Genomic DNA, 17,815 nt, shown 5'->3' with positions numbered 1-17,815 from the left:
GCGAAATATGATTTCTAGCGTCTTTCACCGGGAAGATAGCATCCCAGAAGAGATCCCGACACTAGAGAGGTTTTATTGGTTTTACTATCGGGACTGGTTGGCGAAAGAGAAGGCTTCGGTAAAGAAAACAAGCGAGGCTGTTAAGCGGGCGTGGTGTGTAAGCTCAGGAAACAACCACTCAAACCTCCGCTCCCGAGCATATATCTCTCCCATGTCAGATCCATTGTTAACAAAAAGGACGATTAGGAATTAGAGCTTGCTGCCAATCACTACGTTCGCGAATGCTCCATGATAATAATCACAGAGACGTGGCTTCACCCACAAATATGCGACGTTACAGTGCAGCTAGCAGGATGCACGCTACTCAGATCAGACAGGATGTTCGACTCAGGTAAAAAAATAGGTGGTGGGCTTTGCATGTTCTGATTAGACAGTGTTCCCAATACATAGAATTCATGTCGGTGAAATGCAGACCGTTCTTTCTGCCCAGAGAGATAGCCGTTGTTATCATCACTGCTGTCTCCATCCCACCGGACGCTAAGGTAAGTACTGCTGTCTTCCTACTAATGTACTCAATAAACAATCACTAGAACGCCTACCCAAATGCCGCACACATAATTGCAGATTTTAATCAGACAAATCGCAAAAGTGTTCTGCCGAAATTTTACCAACTGGAATGTTTACTCGAACATCAAAGATGCATACAGAGCCATACCACGCACACACTTGGAACAGTCAGATCACGCCTCTTTGTTCATGGCCCCAACTTACACACCCTTTAGCCGACAATCAAAGCCACAGAGATGAACCATTATCACATGGCCTGACGACGCCCTCCCCCGACTCCAAGACTGCTTTGAACAGACAAAGTGGGAAACTTTCCACCATGAGGACCTGGGAACCTTCACAGACACAGTACGTGTCTTACGTCAAGTATTTCATGGCTACGGTCACTGTGGAGAAGACCATCCAGGTGTACCCAAATCGGAAACCGTGGATGACCAGCCAGGTCCGATTGCTCCTCTGGGCCCGAGATGCAGCCTTCAGATGACAGATGACAGTGCACTCTACAGCTCAGCTCACGCCAACCTAAAGAGAGGCATTAAGACTGCCAAAGCAGACTACAAGGAGAAGATAGAAGGGCAACTTGACGACCCCATACGGACCCTCACGAACTACAAGGGCCGAGCTGCGACTCTTGCGGACTCAGATGCGGCACTCGCAGAGGACCTAAACAACTTTTTTTCCCGCTTTGAGTCCCAAACCCACCACCCAGTCACACCACATAAACCTCGAGTACATCCCACACAAAGCTTGGGAAGAAGCCCTAACCCACTCATTGTGGAGGTAGTGGATGTGAGCAGTCAACCCCCGAAAGCCCACAGGACTAGATGGACTACCAGGCAAAATACTTAAGGCCTGTGCTGACCAACTAGCACCAATCTTCACGAACATTTTCAACCTTTCACTGGAACAAGCCTCCGCCCCAGCCTGTCTGAAATTGGCCACCATCATCCCAGTACCCAACAAGTCACCCGCTAACAATCTGGACGACTACCGCCCAGTACCTCTCACACCAATCATTACTAAGTGCTTTGAAAAATTGGTACTAAAAAACATCTGTCTTCCCCTCATCCATGACCCACATCAGTTTGCATCCAAAGATGCAATAATCACCACCCTCCACGCTGCACTGAGTCACCTTGAGAATAGAGGGTGCTATGTCAGGATGCTTTTCATCGACTACAGCTCAGCCTTTAATACCTTAAGACCAGACTTTCTTATCCCCAAGTTGGCCAACCTGGGGCTCCCACCTTCCACATGCTCCTGGATTGAGGACTTTCTAATCAAACGACCCCAGCACGTGAAGCTGGGTCGCCACCTCTCATCTGCCCGAACGCTCAGCACCGGCTCACCACAAGTACTGAGTCCACTACTCTACTCGCTCTACACACACAACTGCAGACCCACGCTCCCTGAGAACATCATTGTGAAATTTGTGGATGATACAACAGTGGTGGGGATGATCACAGGGGAGAATGAGACGGCCTTCAGAGATGAGGTCCTTAGACTCAGCAAGTGGTGCGCTCTCAACAACTTGGCGCTGAACGTCTCCAAAACCAGAGAACTCATCCTGGACTTCCAACGGAACAAGGCTGCTCCCTCGCCCCTTGATATTAATGGCTTTTTAGGAAAAAGTAAGGAAAACTGACGGTCAATTTAAAAAGTAAGGATTACGAATTTTACCTATTTAAGCAATATTTCGGTGTTATTTTTATTTAAAACATTGTAAACCAAAGGGAAAATATGACAAAAATAAAAACTCTCAAAATAGCGGTGCTGTTGCGTAGTTCACGCAACTAACTTCAAGCGGAAATGACTAAGCGGAAACACTGCAGTGTGCACTGAAGAAGGTATGGTTTTTCAAATCTGCAGAATGTAATGGTTAAAACTACCACAAGAGAACAGCAAGTTAACATATTTCTGGTCAGGCATACTCATCGATAATCCTTGCAAATGCTCAAATCTTGAGTTTACACACTTAGAGAAGGTAAAGAAATTCAACTTGTCTATTAGAATCCGACAGCCGTTTCTGGCCACCATAAAAAATATCAAGTCTACGATGCACGGTTTGGAAAAACGTAGCGTGAAAATGTTAACATAAAACATCCACCCATCAATAAATCACGCTTTATCTATACTATAATCCCTATAAATTGTGATTTTATGGTTGGATGTGTGGGTGTGCGCGTGTGCACCTGGAAACTCGCCGGCGGAAATTCTTCTGAAAATGACCTTTGTAAATGCCGTGGAAAGGCGTCCTACCTTACAACTGAATTGGGTCAGCGCAGCCATCACCATCATGTCTCGCAGAGTCTTCCCGGAACGAAAGGGTTTCAGGAAGCACCTGAAAACTTGCTGGCGGTAATTCTTCCGAAAATTACGTTTGTAACTGACGTGGAAAGGCGTCCTACCTTATGATGTGCGTTTAGGCCAGGGGTGGGCAAACTTTTTGACTTGCGGGCCAGAATGGATACTAAAATTTGACAGACGGGCCGGGCCAGGAGCATTTGGACACGCAATGTAATTTATCAAACCTGGGGATTGAAATATAAGAAAAAAGACACAATTGAAGGTGAAAATTTATTTTCAAATTTACTTTCAACATTAAGAACATATTATTATTCAACCAAAGAAAGCAGTCTTTAAATTGAGAGTGATGAGCGGCATGTTAATTAAGCTACTGTACTGCTGCTGTGCGTACATGTGCAAGTTGCTATTTTTAACACAGTAGAGAAACCAGTGGCGGGCGGTGCATTTTCTGGTAGCGCCTTCAACGTATCAATCCAACCCTCAAAAACTATTTTATGGCTATAAAACCTCAACTGCAGCTACAGCTGCGACACATAAAAATAATCAATAAATTAATGCACAAAAACGTGGTAAAATCCACTTCCTAGCAGCATTTCATGATTAAATACAAATACTGGAGCTTTTCAGACATTAAAACCAGGCCAGGGGGTGATTTTCCTGGGAAAAGACAGCGATGAACGTCAATGGCGTATGGGCGAACATTGCCCGAAAATGGGGCAAAATCCAGCCCAAAACAGCATTTATTGATTAAATACAAATACTGGAGCTTTTTAGACATCAGAACCGGGCCCGGAGTATTATTTCCCCGGTAAAAAGACAGCGATGAACGTCGATACGTCCATACGTGAAATGACAAAAAAATGCACTAAAATTAGGTAAAATCCACTTCCTAGCATCATTTATTGATTGAATACAAATACTGGAGCTTTTGAGACATTACAACCAGGCCAGGGGGGTGATTTTTCCCGGGAAAAGACAGCGATGGACGTCAATGGCGAAACGCCAAAAATTAAACTGGGGTAAAATCCACTTCCTAGCAGCATTTTGTGATTAAATACAAACACTGGAGCTTTTCAGATATCAGAACTTGGCACACAATTGAAATATTATTTAGGAATATAGCCATATTTGTAATTTTACTCACCAAAAATACTTTTTACACAATATCCATCCTCCTTTCTTTCTTCCTTCTTTCCTATCGCCATCGAAGCTAATGATGAAAGTCGAGCCTGTCCTGTCATATTTCCGGCATAGTCCGTTTTGAAAATGGCATTAAATCAACACAACAATATACTATTTGCTTGTGGAGCTAAGTTAGCGCGCTGGAAGTGCCCCACACACCATTTTCCCGGCTGTAACAGGCTTGCTAGCTTCGGAGTTGACCGCCCTTTCTTAATGATGTCCATTTTTTTCGTGAAAAAGTCCGTCTAGAAAATAGCTTTGTGAGCAAACAGAATCTATTTGTTTTTGCTTCTGTCGGCCATAGTGGGTGGAGTTTGCGATCTCGGCTGCCTCGGTACTGCTTTGGCCCGCCTACTAGCCAATCATAGTTTGTGAAAGCAATGACATGTCCCAGCCAGCAAAATGCTAACGCCTATGAAAAATCATTGTGGGGTTGCCAACTCGAAATCTGATTGGTTAAAAGCAACAGTCTAGTTTAATGCAGCAGAGCCCGCAAGAACTGATTGTGCAGGCTTTGAGGCAGATCTGATCTGGCAACAAATAATGGCTGAAATGTGATTGGTTAAATGCTTCAATATGAAAACACACATCTGGAAGCAGTGCAAACAGGGGGAAAAGCAATGAAAGGAAGCTAACAGACCATTTGGAATAATAAGTACGTATTGATGGACAAAATATAATATGATTCAGATATTTCTTAGGCCAGCAGAGAAGGCCTTGAAGGCCCTGATGGCCCGCCACTGAGAGAAACACATTTCAGTGGGAACTGTGTTATTGTTCTCCTTTTTTGCCAGTGCATCAAAATCTGGAGTTAGTGCGCCATCTATCGGGTAAACAAGGGTATTGCAGGGAAAAGGGAATGAGGTCATTGATTTTTACTATAATTTGGACAACGTCGGCGGGCCGGATTAAAAAGCCTAACGGGCCGTAGTTTGCCCATGACTGGTTTAGGCACATCATGTAAAAACAATGCTTCATACATCAACTCTGCTTTCAGCTTTAACAAATAAAAGATTGAGTTTGGACACTTAGAGAAGGCGAAGAAATTGCAACTAGGCGCTGAACGTCTCCAGAACTGTGGAACTCATCCTGGACTTCAGACGGAACAAGCTCGCTCCCCTCTGCTGACCTCACTTGGACTACTTATTTATTGATTATCTAGTGATTATTTGTCTCTACTATCTATTGATTTTCTATGTGTCTGCTTATTTGTTGTTGTGTCCATAAACTCAGCAAGTGGGTGACTTGGCGCGGAACGTCTCCAAAAACAATGGAGCTCATCCTGGAACAAGCCCGCTTCACTCTGCTGACCTCACTTGGACTACTTATTTATTGATTATTTATTTGTCTGTCTGTTGTTATTTGTGCACTATGTGGTGAAAGTTTAAAATCTCATTATACTTGTATAATGACAGTAAAAGCATTCAATTCTATTCAATTCAATAATTGTCAATTGAGTTCACCTGCCATTTCCTTGACCCTGGTGTCTCTCCTGCTCACTCCCGCTTGTGTCATACCAGGTGTTTTTGATTGTGTAGTCGACCCTGGTCTATTTTATCCCTGTGTAAATAAATAAAATCAGACTTAGGCTTGTCATCATCATTGACTAGACGAAAGCCTAATTGTCATACCCAGCTGCGTATGACGAAATTGATAGTGCTTCTCCACAAAGTGCGCATCACCTCCCGAGCGCAACCAAATCCCGGCGACTGCGAAAAGGTTTGCCTCACCGATGCCAACAAAGAATAAAATGGATCACTTACCTCCCACTGTCTTCTTACTAACCTTCAGTCAGCCAGCAGGAGGCAGATCACCGCCCAAGGTCCTTCATGTTTCCTCACCCCGAAGTTGTTACACAGAGGGGATTGTGTGTCGTGCTACAGCAAATTCAGAGTCCTGATGGCTGTGGGAAAGAAGCTGTCCTTAATCCTCTTTGTCCGTGCTTTGAGAGACCGGTAGCGCCTGCCAGAGGGAAGCAGCTGGAACAGGTTGTGACCAGGGTGGTCCGGGTCCCCAACAATGTTCCCGGCTCTGCTGAGGTAACGAGGGCTGGCAATATCCTCCAGTGAGGGCAGAGAGCAGCCGACGATCTTCTGGGCAGTGTTAATCACTCTGCATGGCCTTCTTGTCTGCTGCCATGCCGTATTTGTCTGTTCTTGTTGGAGCGGCGATTCAGTCCTGTCTGCGTTAACTGCCCATCTTCTGTTCTGTTCATGGTTGTACTCCGTGCTCCTCGGGCCCCTGGTGTTTTCACCGTAAGTTTAGTTTCTTTGTTTAGTTGTTAATTTGCCACTTTCTCTGTTGTTTTTATGAATTCCAAAGAAACAGTCCAATTCAAAAGCATCGCCCTGCTGAACGTAGCCGGGAAGATCTTCTTCATGGTGATAGCGAGAAGGATGTCCACCTACCTTCTAGAGAATGGCTATATCGATCCCAACTGCCAAAACGCAGGAATCCCGAGTTTTCCAGGGTGAGTAGAGCATTCTGCCATTATCTGGGACCAGATCCAGAAGGCCAAGCGGGAGAAGACCGACCTGCACGTCATTTGCCTCCATCTTGTCAATGCGTATGGATCTGTCCCACACCTGCTGATCAGTACGCCTTGGAGTGCTTCCATATGCATCCCTGCATCAAGAAGCTGGTAGGACTGTACTTCAGTGACCTGCAGATGAGGTTTGCCCTCCAGGAATTTACCACCGGGTGGCAGCATCTAGAAGTGGGAATTGCAATGAGGTGCGCCATATCTCCAATACTCTTTGTGGCAGCCTTTGAGGTAATCCTCATTGGAGCAAGACAAATGGTTGGATGAATCAAATTACCCTCTGGCCAGAGATTACCCCATTGAGGAGCTACATAGACGATGTCACCAGCCTCCTTCAGACAGCAGCATGCACATCTCGACTGCTGAAGAGGATGAATGAGTTGACATCGAGGGCCAGGATGAAGATCAAACCCTCCAAATCCCTTAGTCTGTCACTCAGAAGAGGAGTCAGAAACGACAACACCACCTTTATCGTCGGGGGAGAAAGAATCCACCTCCTCTCTGAGCAACCCATCAAAAGTCTAGGGAGGCAGCACACCGCAGAGCTGTCTGATAAACAGATGGAGAGGACCACCGTGAGACAATTTACTGATGGCCTGTCAAGGATTGACCAGAGCCAAGTCCCGGAAACTTCAAGGTCTGGTGCTACCAGTTCATACTCTACAGAAGGGTAATGTGACCTGTGAAATTGAGCAAGATCTCTGCATCCATTGTGAGTAAGATGTATGGAAAAGCCAATTCATTGATCAGAAAGTAGCTAGGTCTACCACGGTGCCTTTCCGAAACGGGCCTCTTTGGAAGGAATGCACTGCAACTGCCACTGTAGTCTATCAGTCTGGGCTACAGGCAAGAGAAGTCTAGGCTGGTTCTCGAGCTAAAAGAGTCCACTGACCAGTCAGTAAGGAATGCCAACATCAAGGTTCCCACTGGCGGGAGGTGGAACGCTCAGACCGAGGTTGACCAAGCCATCAATAGACTGCAGCATCAGGAGATCATGGGCAGAGTGCAGGCAGAAAGAGTAGGGCTAGGATGGGGAGAAGCACCATGATTCTGGTCGAGAGCTAACTGTAAGGAGAGGAAGGAGATGGTGGTGGTGGAGGTGACAAGGATGGGGAAGAGCACTACAAGATGAAGGCCATGTCGCAGGGCCAACAAGGAAGCTGGACAACCTAGGAGGGAGTTATCAACCGAAACATCAGTTGGTCCGACCTTTGGAAAAACCCGCAGGCAAGGATCAGCTTCCTCATCCGCGCAACCTACGACACGCTTCCCTGTCCTCGTAACCGCCACCAAAGGTTCGGGAATGAGGAATGCTGCGCACTTTGCAACGCTCTCAACACTAGCCTCCAGCACATCTTGTGAGGCTGCAAGACTGCAATTCTCGGGCGCTACAGATGGCGCCATGACCAGGACCTGAGGAAACTAGCTGAAGTGCTGGAGGGACGCCGACAGAGCAGTAAAGAAATCATCACCAGCAGTGAACCACGCCAACTTCGTCACGGAAGGAGGGGAAAAGAAATACAGACGCTCCCCTACTTACGAACATTCAACTTACGAACAACGGTACATACGAACATGTCTGCAAATTGCGTTTAAGTCCAAAAATGTTCGCAAGTCCAATTTTGTATTTCGCGTCTTTTTTGGAGTAGTACTTCTTTCCGCCGCTAATACGACGCCTGGCGCTGTGAGAGCTCAGCTCACCCAGCATCTACCTTCTTCGTTGCAATGCGGAAGTGCGTGAATGTATCTCCAGTGTGCAAAGAACCTTTTTCATTTGTATCATTAAATATCTCATGCATCCAATATTGAATATGGTTGGTAAAAAGCTAAAGGCTTCTATTGAGGGAGTTGGAAGGAAGAGGCAAGCCATTTCATTTGAAACGAGTGGCAATAATAACGAAGCTTGATGCGCGTCAGAAAGTGGTGAGCGTTGCACATTCAGTACCATTTATAAACAGAAAGATCGAGCAGCAGGACCCAAATATTGAACGTTGCACAAAGTTTGCAAATCAATTGAATGATGCCATACAGTGCTACTGCATCATTTATGATGAAAAAAAGAAGAAAACTGTGCAATCGTCATTAGGTCGCTTCTTTTGGCCAGTTTCTAATACATAAATCTCTCTCTCTCTCTACAGTACTGTACATATTCTCTCCATTTTATTAAATGTTTTTTTTTTCAGTACAAACCAATGCGTGTTACTTATACAAGCCTTAAACATACAAATGCACTTATATAAACCTTCAATATACTTATATAGGCCTTAAACATAAATTATAATACAAAATATAGCACTAAATCAACTTACAAACAAATTCAACTTATGAACAATCGCTCGGAACCAATTGCGTTCGTAAGTTGAGGAGTGTCTGTACACCAGGCCAAGCGAGACACGAAGACCCTTTTCCCATGGTCAGGAGTGGGACATGAGTGTTGACCTCAACAGGCATCTCCGATTCCCCACGGAGGTCATCACCACGTCACTCTGCCCAGACATTGTGGTATGGTCCTCCAAGGCAAGAGCAGTGTACCTCATAGAATTAACAGTACCATCAGAGGAGGGGATTGAGGCCACCTTCGAGCGCAAGAAGGCCAGATACTTGGATCTGGCATCTGAGTGCCAGGAAATTGGCTCAAAGTGCACCATCTACCCAGTCGAGGTTGGGTGCCGAGGCTACGTCGGGCTGTCAACAACACGCCTCCTGAGGGTGACAAGAGGCAACCTGAGGAAAGCCATAAAAGAGGTGGCAGAGGAGGCAGAGAAAAGCAGCTTTTGGCTCTGGCTTAGGAGGAAGGCCAGGAGCTGGAGAAACAACAGCTAACCCCAACAACGGCTGCAGGAGACAACAGCTATCAGCTGCAGGGAGTGACAGGGAGACATCGCTGTCACTGCTCCGCCACCAGGATATGTTCCAGGATTAAAGGAGCAAAACAGCAATGAATGATGGTTCCTGGCTGATGACCCTGGCGCTGACCCGTGGACACTGGAGGAGGTGCGACAGGCAGCAATGCCAAGCAGGAAAAACACCTACCTGTACATCAACTGTCAAGGTTGTATTTTTGTGAACATTTTTTCTATTAATAAGTATACGCTCTCCGCAATGCCTCAAACCTAACAACTCACTTCATTTTTATTATATACACGGTAATCCCTCAAATGTTGCGGTTATTGTAGACCAGACATGGCCGCAATAAACGAAAAACTGCAAAGTAGGATCATCCCCTTTATTACTACCACAGTACATGTTTTTGTGCCTATACAGAAATACAAGTACAATTATCAAAAAGTGTATATTTATCAAATATTACATCTATAAGCAAATCAAAAGACTATATATATACCGTATTTTCACGACTATTCGGCGCATCGTATTTTAAGCCGCAGTGTCAGTAACGAGTGCTATTTCTGTATTTTAGACACACAAAGCATGCACCGTTTCATTAGACGCATATACAAAACATCATAGGCGCCGTTCAAAGTGGCTGCTAGTTGCAGTGGCTCCCTAAACCCTCACTCGTATTCTGTGTTTTTAGGGCTTTTTTAGAGCTTTTTTATCCTTTATTTTTACATTTTATTGTCTCTTAAGATTTTACTTGTTACTTTGCTTTATATATTATATTCCAAACTTTAATGTTTTAAAACTTTACTTTCAAGACTCTACTCCGAGACTCAAGTTGTGCGAGAGGCAGTCTTTGAGCTATTAGTTTAGTTTATCTTTGGGAATTCTGGACATTATATTTTGACCCACTCAGCCATGCCTCAGCTGTCTTACACAAAGGATCAGCTGTTAGTGCTACGCAACACCTGGATTCCCCTGGACCTGGACCTCCCCGCTGAGTTAAAGAGGAAGAGAAGAGGATGCAGAGCTGGACGAAAATGTCAGGAGAGAAAGCAAAGCTTCAGACCCAGCATTCCATCTATTATTATGGGGAACGTAAGATCTCTCCCCAATAAGATGGAAGAGCTAACGGCGCTTACCAAACAACAACGACAATATCAGAAAACCTGCATTATGTGCTTCACAGAGACCTGGCGGAATGACCTAATTCCGGACTCTCTCGTCTCCTTGGATGGTTTTCAGCTGGTGAGGGCGGACAGAGATGCTGAGGAGAGCGGTAGGAAGAAAGGTGGGGGACTAGCTGTTTTTATTAATAGTAGATGGTGCAGCCCCGGGCATATTACTGTGAAGGAGCAACTCTGCACTCGAGATATCGAGCTAGTAGCTGTTAGCATCAGGCCGTTTTACATCCCCCGGGAATTCTCGCACGTTATCGTAATAACTGCGTATATACGTCCCTCGGCCGATGCGGCAGTCGCCCGCGAGCTGCTTCACGCCACTGTGTCCCGGCTGCAAACGTCACACCCCCAGTCTCTCCTTCTTATCTCTGGTGATTTTAACCATGCTCCCTTGGCTTCTACTCTCCCCACCTTCACTCAGTATGTGAAGTGCCACACCAGGGAACAAAAAACTCTGGACCTGCTGTATGCCAACACAAAGGAGGCATACAGCTCAGTCCCCCTCCCCCCACTGGGCCGCTCAGACCACAACCTGGTCCATCTGATCCCCACCTACATCCCTATGGTGAGGAAAATAAAACCTACCACAAGGATCATACAAAGATGGACCGAGGAGACCAGCATGGTACTGAGGGACTGTTTTGAGACCACTGACTGGGAGGTGCTGTGCAATTCACATGGTAAAGACATTGACAGCTTGACCCACTGCATTACAGATTATATTAACTTCTGTGTTGAGAACATTGTACCCTCCAAGAAGGTCCTGTTGTTTCTCCAACAATAAGCCGTGGGTCACCAGGGATCTAAGGGCCCTCCTGAACAAGAAGAGGGCTTTTAGGTCTGGGGAGAAAGAGAGCCTGAAAATGGTCCAGAAGGAGCTGAAGAGAGAGATAAGGAAGGGAAAGACCATCTACAGGAGGAAGCTGGAGAACCAACTCCAGAGAGGAAACACCAAAGAGGTCTGGAGGAGCTAGAGGACCATTTCGGGCCATGGAGGCAACAGCGAGAGAGACCCGGAGTCCGGCGGCAGGGAGTGGGCCAATGAACTGAATCAGTTCTTTAACAGATTCAGTCCTGCCCCCACTCCCCTGAGCCCCCAGACCAGAAGCAACGCTCCCCCTCGTTCTCCTCCTCCTCTTCCTCCCCCTCTTCCACCGGTCTCTGCATTACTGTCGATCAGGTGATAAAACAGCTAAAGAAGATTGAGGCAAGGAAGGCTACCGGTCCAGACGGCCTCAGCTCCAGACTACTGAGAGAGTGTGCGGATCAGCTTGGTAAAGTGATTCTGCATATTTTCAACCTCAGCCTCAGTCTGCAGAAGGTCCCCACCTTGTGGAAAACTTCCTGTGTGGTCCCAGTTCCTAAGACTGCGTACCCCAGGGAGCCAAACCACTTCAGGCCGGTAGCATTAACCTCTCACCTGATCAAGACATTGGAGAGAATCATCCTCAATCACCTCAGCCCCCTAATGAATGCAGAGCTGGAGCCTCTGCAGTTCGCCTATCGTCCAGGCATTGGTGTGGAAGATGCTACCATCTACCTGATGCACAGGTCTCTTTCACACCTGGAGAACGCGGGAAGCACGCTGAGAATGATGTTTTTTGACCTCTCCAGTGCGTTCAACACCATTCAGCCGGTCCTACTGAGAGGGAAACTGGAAGAGGCTGGAGTAAGGAACCACCTAGCCGCATGGATCATCGACTTCCTCACTGACTGACCACAATATGTGAGACTCCAGGACTGTACGTCTGATGTGGTAGCTTGCAGCACGGTGGCCCCACAAGGCACAGTGCTCTCTCCACTCCTCCCTCTACACATCGGACTTTAAACATAATACAGACACCTGCCACCTCCAGAAGTTCTCTGACGACACCGCTATTGTTGGACGAGTGACGGACGGGAACGACCTGGAGTACAGGGGAGTCATCACAGCCTTTGTTGACTGGTGTAGGCAAAACCACCTCTACATCAACACCAGTAAGACAAAGGAAATGGTCATCGATTTTCCGAGGAATCCTCAACAGACCACTCAGGTGAACATCCAGGGTACAGACATTGAAATCGTGGAGAATTTTAAGTACCTGGGTGTTCACCTCAACAACAAACTAGACTGGTCCACAAACATAGATGCCCTGTACAAAGGGCCAGAGCCGCCTCTACCTACTGAGGAGTCTACGGTCCTTTGGAGTGTGCAGGACACTGCTGAGGACTTTCTACGACACTGTGGTGGCATCTACAGTGTTTTATGCAGTGCTCTGTTGGGGATGCAGGAGCACGGAGAGGGACAGGAACAGGCTGAAAAGGCTGGTCAGGAGGGCCAGCTCTATTCTGGGCTGTCCTCTGGACTCTGTGGAGGAAGTGGGAGAGCGGAGACTGCTGACCAGGATGATGTCCATCATGGACAGCACCTCCCACCCCCTGCATGAGTCTGTGGAGTCCCTCCGAAGCTCCTTTAGCAATAGACTGCGGCACCCTCATTGCAGGAAGGAGCGCTTCCGCAGATCCTTCCTCCCATCAGCTGTCTGGCTCTTTAACAAAAAAAATGGCTGAGTGTTAAGACCTACCGTATGCATGCATGTACATTTATGTGTATGTATGTATATATGTGCTAAGCAACACGCTTATTTATTTATATATTTATTCATGTATTTATTTATTAACTTACTTATTACCTATCTATTTATGTCTAAAATGCCTTTTACTATTCCTGCATCCTCACCCTCTTGCTACTGTGACAACGAAATTTCCAGAATACGGGATGAATAAAGTTATCCAATCCAATCCAATATATATTATATATGAATGAACATCGAAACGCAATAGCGCTGGCTACTGGAAGCAGCCTATTTCCAGGTTCCGGTGCGCAGTGACTGCTGGGAAATATAGTTCTTGCACGCTACACCCACACGCTAAAAACATGTTTTAAAAAGGCAACGGAAGCAAAACTGAGTCCGGTTGTACTTTATTTAGACATTTTACAACTCACTCACGTCATCATCACCCACAAATCCCTCAAAGTCCTCATTTTCTGTGTCCGAATTAAACAATTGCCCAAACGAGCCTTCCAAAAAGCCGGGTCCCCTCTCTTCATTCTCAGAGTCACCGTCATTTCCATCAATCCATTCACAAATCGTAGCGTAAGAGGCCCGGCGCTGCATGCCACTTTTCGTGAAGCCAGGCATGGCATATACATATTATTTATGGGTGATTATCGAACCGTAATAGCGCTGTCTACGAAAGCAGCCACAGACGCTATTTCCGGTGCGCAGTGACTGCTGGGATAAATAGTCCTTTTGTCAATACACCCAGGTTAACGGCTGTGATAACTTTGCACTAATAATATCAATATACTACAATGGCGAACACACTAATTTGGTGCTACATGTACCAAATGCACACTACACCCGCACGCTAAAAACATGTTTTTAAAAAGGCAACGGAAGCAAGACTGAGTTCGGTTGTACTTTTTTTAGCCATTTTACAATGTACTCACGTCATCATCAGCCACAAAACCATCAAAGTCCTCATTTTCTGTGTCCGAATTGAACAATTGTCCATCGAAAACGCTGAGTTTAATACGTTTGTCTAGGCGGCCACAATTCATTCCCAAATGGTAGCCAGCTAGTAGCTAGCGTAACTATTCCAAGGCTGTCTTCCATGGTTCGCAACTGTGATGATGCCGATTGCCAGACCACAATCCATTCACAAATAGTAACTAGCTAGTCTTGATGCCGATCGGCAGGCCACAATCCATTGGGTGTATTGACAACAACAACAAAACTACATATCCCAGCAGTCACTGCGCAGTACTTTATCTACGGGGAAATAGTAGAGTTGGGGGCTGCTTGCCATAGTTGTCCGATCGGCGGATTTATTTTATTTTATCGTGATAAAATTTTTAGTATTGGTCCATCTATAAAGCGCACTGGATTATAAGGCACCCTGTCTATTTTGGAGAAAATTTCAGACTTTTATGTGCCCCTTATAGTCGTGAAAATACGGTGTATATATATATATATATATATATATATATATATACATACAGTGGTACCTCGTCATACGACCGCTCATCATACAAAATGCTCGTCTTACGGGGGAAATTTCGATCGAATAATTCGCCCGTGATGCGGTCAAAATTTCGTGATGCGACCAAGCCAGGTGGCCATGGCATTTTTTTTGCATATCTTTCGTGTATAACAATATTTACGAGCACCGGATGAGTTATTCAGACCAGGAAACGCACAACGCGCATGCGCGGGGAAAAGAGGGCTTTCTGGGTAATGAAGTATACTCGTGCACAGCTCAGCTGCTGCATTTCCTGTTATTTTTATCTAATACGAGGAGTATTATATTACTTCTCGTTGGCTGTTCATAAGAACATCAGGGGCACTGGCTCGCAACAGCATCCCCGGTAGCAACTCTATCATAGGCGCCGTTCGAGGGGATGCGAACACAGATGCTACAAGCAAAAGGAGCCGCTAGCCAGCGCACCCGAAGCTCCCATGAGCAGCGGCGCGATCGCTGATAAAAGACTGCTGCTCGTTGGCAAGTGGTCGTGCGTTATCCGATTGTGAGGACATTTGTGTGCATCATTTTCGGAATATTTTGAAAGGAATAGTACGACAGCAAACAGCCCATCGATAGCGAACGTGAGGGTGGAGTGTTTGATCCGTTTACGAGTGCGTTGTGTGGAAAAAAAACCCGAAGCTGATATCCGTTGTCAGGGTCTTCTCTAATGGCCTAAGAAATATCTGAATCATATATTATATTTTGTCCATCAATACTTATTAAATAATTCCAAATTGTCTGTTAGCTTCCTTTCATTGCTTTTCCCCCTGGTTGCACTGCTTCCAGGTGTGTTTTCATATTGAAGCATTTCACCAATCACATTTCAGCCATTATTTGTTGCCAGGGTCAGAAATCTGCCTCAAAGCCTTCACAATCAGTTCTGCGGGCTCTGCTGCTTTAAACAAGCGTCGACAAGACTGTTGCTTTAACCAATCAGATTTCGAGTTGGCAACACCACAATGTATTGTCGCGGGCTTGGGGATACGCCATTGCCTTCTCGCAGGCGTAGGGATACGTCATCGCTTTCACAAACTATGATTAGCTACCAAACTGTATCTGGAGCTAGCTGCACAAGCAAATATATTGTTGTGTTGATTTAAAGCCATTTTCGAGACGGACTATGCCAGAAATACGACAGGACAGGCTTGACTTTCAGCATTTGCTTCGATGCCGATAAAAAAGAAGGAAGAAAGAAAGGAGGATGGATATTGTGTACAGTTAAAAAGGATTTTTGGTGAGTAAAATATGGCTATATTCCTAAATATTTCAATTGTGGCCCAGTTCTGATATCTGAAAAGCTCCAGTGTTTGTATTTAATCTCTAAATGCTGCAAGGAAGTGGATTTTACCCCATTTTAGTGCAATTTTTGCCGTTTTGCCATTGACGTCCATCGCTGTCTTTTCCCTGGGAAATCACCTCCCTGGCCCGGTTGTAATGTCTGAAAAGCTCCAGTATTTGTATTTAATCAATAAATGCTGCTAGGAAGTGGATTTTACCCCATTTTAGTGCAATTTTTGCCGTTTCGCGTTGGACGTATCGCCGTTCATCGCTGTCGTTTTCCCGGGGAAATGATACTCCGGGCATGGTTCTGATATCTAAAAAGCTCCAGTATTTGTATTTAATCGATAAATGCTGCTAGAAAGTGGATTTTACCCCATTTTAGTGCAATTTTTGCCGTTTCGCGTTGGACGTATCGCCGTTCATCACTGTCGTTTTCCCGGGGGAAATGATACTCCGGGCCTGGTTCTGATGTCTAAAAAGCTCCAGTATTTGTATTTAATCATATATATATATATATATATATATATATATATATATATATATATATATATATATATATATATATATATATATATATATATATATATATATGTATATGTAGATATAGATAGATATATCTATCTATATCTAGATATAGATCGATATATCGATATATCGATCTATATCTAGATATAGATCGATATATCTATAAAGTATCCCTTAAAACAAGTGAAGAGTAGATATGAAAATAAAAAAGGAAAAATGCACTGTTTGTTCTGATCGAATTCTACTGCAGATGCAGCTCACCATCTTACCCAACCGGGGAGGTAGGTGTCAGGGATGATCCTCCTTGGAGTAAGGAAGGAGTCAGGGTCCATCGATATCAAGGGTGGCTCGTGTTACCTCGTACTCACAATACCATGTGCTCTTTTATTGTCCTGGAGGATTTCTTTAATAAAGACACGGAAAACAGAAATGGGATCCCAGGTCAGTTCTCATTACATTGCTTATTTGCAAGAGAAAACATGACCTCTCGAACTCTGACTCCAGTTTTAAACTCTCCCGCAGCCCAAAGTGGGCATTAGTTTTTAACATTAGTGGGTGTGTTTCTGTACCTATATAGACCACCAGAGTGTAGCGCTGAATAAACTATGTGTTTCAAGACAAGTGTGGAGTGTGTAACAAATACAAGACTTGAGTGATAATAGAAAAATAATATATAATTACTGTGAATAATGTCAATAGGGTTATAGGCTGGTGAGAATAGTCCAAAGCAGGGGAGAGTCCAGCATGTAACAAAAGTCCACATTTAAAAGCAACAATATTCAAAAGCTAGTACAGTCGTACCTCGTCATACGACCGCTCGTAATACAAAATTCTCGTCTTACGAGGGAAATTTCGATCGAATAATTCGCCCGTCATGCGATCAAAATTTTGTGATGCGACCAAGCCAGGTCTTTTTTGCATATCTTTCGTATATAAAAATATCTACGAGCACGGAACGATTAATTCAGACGAGTTTCTCATACGACCAGGAAACGCACAACGCGCGGCCAAAAAGACGACTTTCTGGGTAATGAAGTATACTCGTGCACAAAACACCCATAGGCAATGGCAACCTTTCTCAGAATAAAACTTCATTACCCACAATCAATTCGTGGGTAAGCTCAACTATTGTATTTCCTGTTATTCTTTCTAAGGAAAGAAAGTCCCGCGATCGTTCTTTAAAGACTATTTCTCGTTGGCAAGTCAAGTGGTCGTGCGTTATCCTATTGTGATGACATTTGTATGCGACATTATCGAAATATTTTGAAGGGTAGACCAAAAGAAACAACTCTTGATGCGTTCATTTTGAAGACTTCGGCGGAGC

General features: G+C 45.0%; 1 long non-coding RNA gene across 3 annotated transcripts in view; it reads right to left on the bottom strand.

Annotated features, from left to right (window-relative positions):
* The window catches only part of LOC144067572 (uncharacterized), a 29,191-nt gene extending 12,407 nt beyond the window's left edge, over positions 1 to 16,784 (bottom strand). For 2 of the 3 annotated variants that reach the window (XR_013297981.1, XR_013297983.1), the window contains exons 1-3: positions 5,520 to 7,121; positions 2,976 to 3,098; positions 2,827 to 2,908 (exon numbers count right to left, since the gene is read on the bottom strand). This is a non-coding gene — a long non-coding RNA (uncharacterized LOC144067572). Of the gene's footprint in view, positions 1 to 2,826; positions 2,909 to 2,975; positions 3,099 to 5,519; positions 7,122 to 16,752 lie in introns of those variants that run through there. The other variant, XR_013297982.1, reaches the window with a different exon arrangement.
* Between the last annotated feature and the right edge of the window lie 1,031 nt (positions 16,785 to 17,815).

This window comes from Stigmatopora argus, chromosome 21 (genome assembly GCF_051989625.1).
Source record: "Stigmatopora argus isolate UIUO_Sarg chromosome 21, RoL_Sarg_1.0, whole genome shotgun sequence".
Lineage (NCBI taxonomy): Eukaryota > Metazoa > Chordata > Actinopteri > Syngnathiformes > Syngnathidae > Stigmatopora > Stigmatopora argus.
This window is presented reverse-complemented; position numbering and strand designations above follow the sequence as displayed.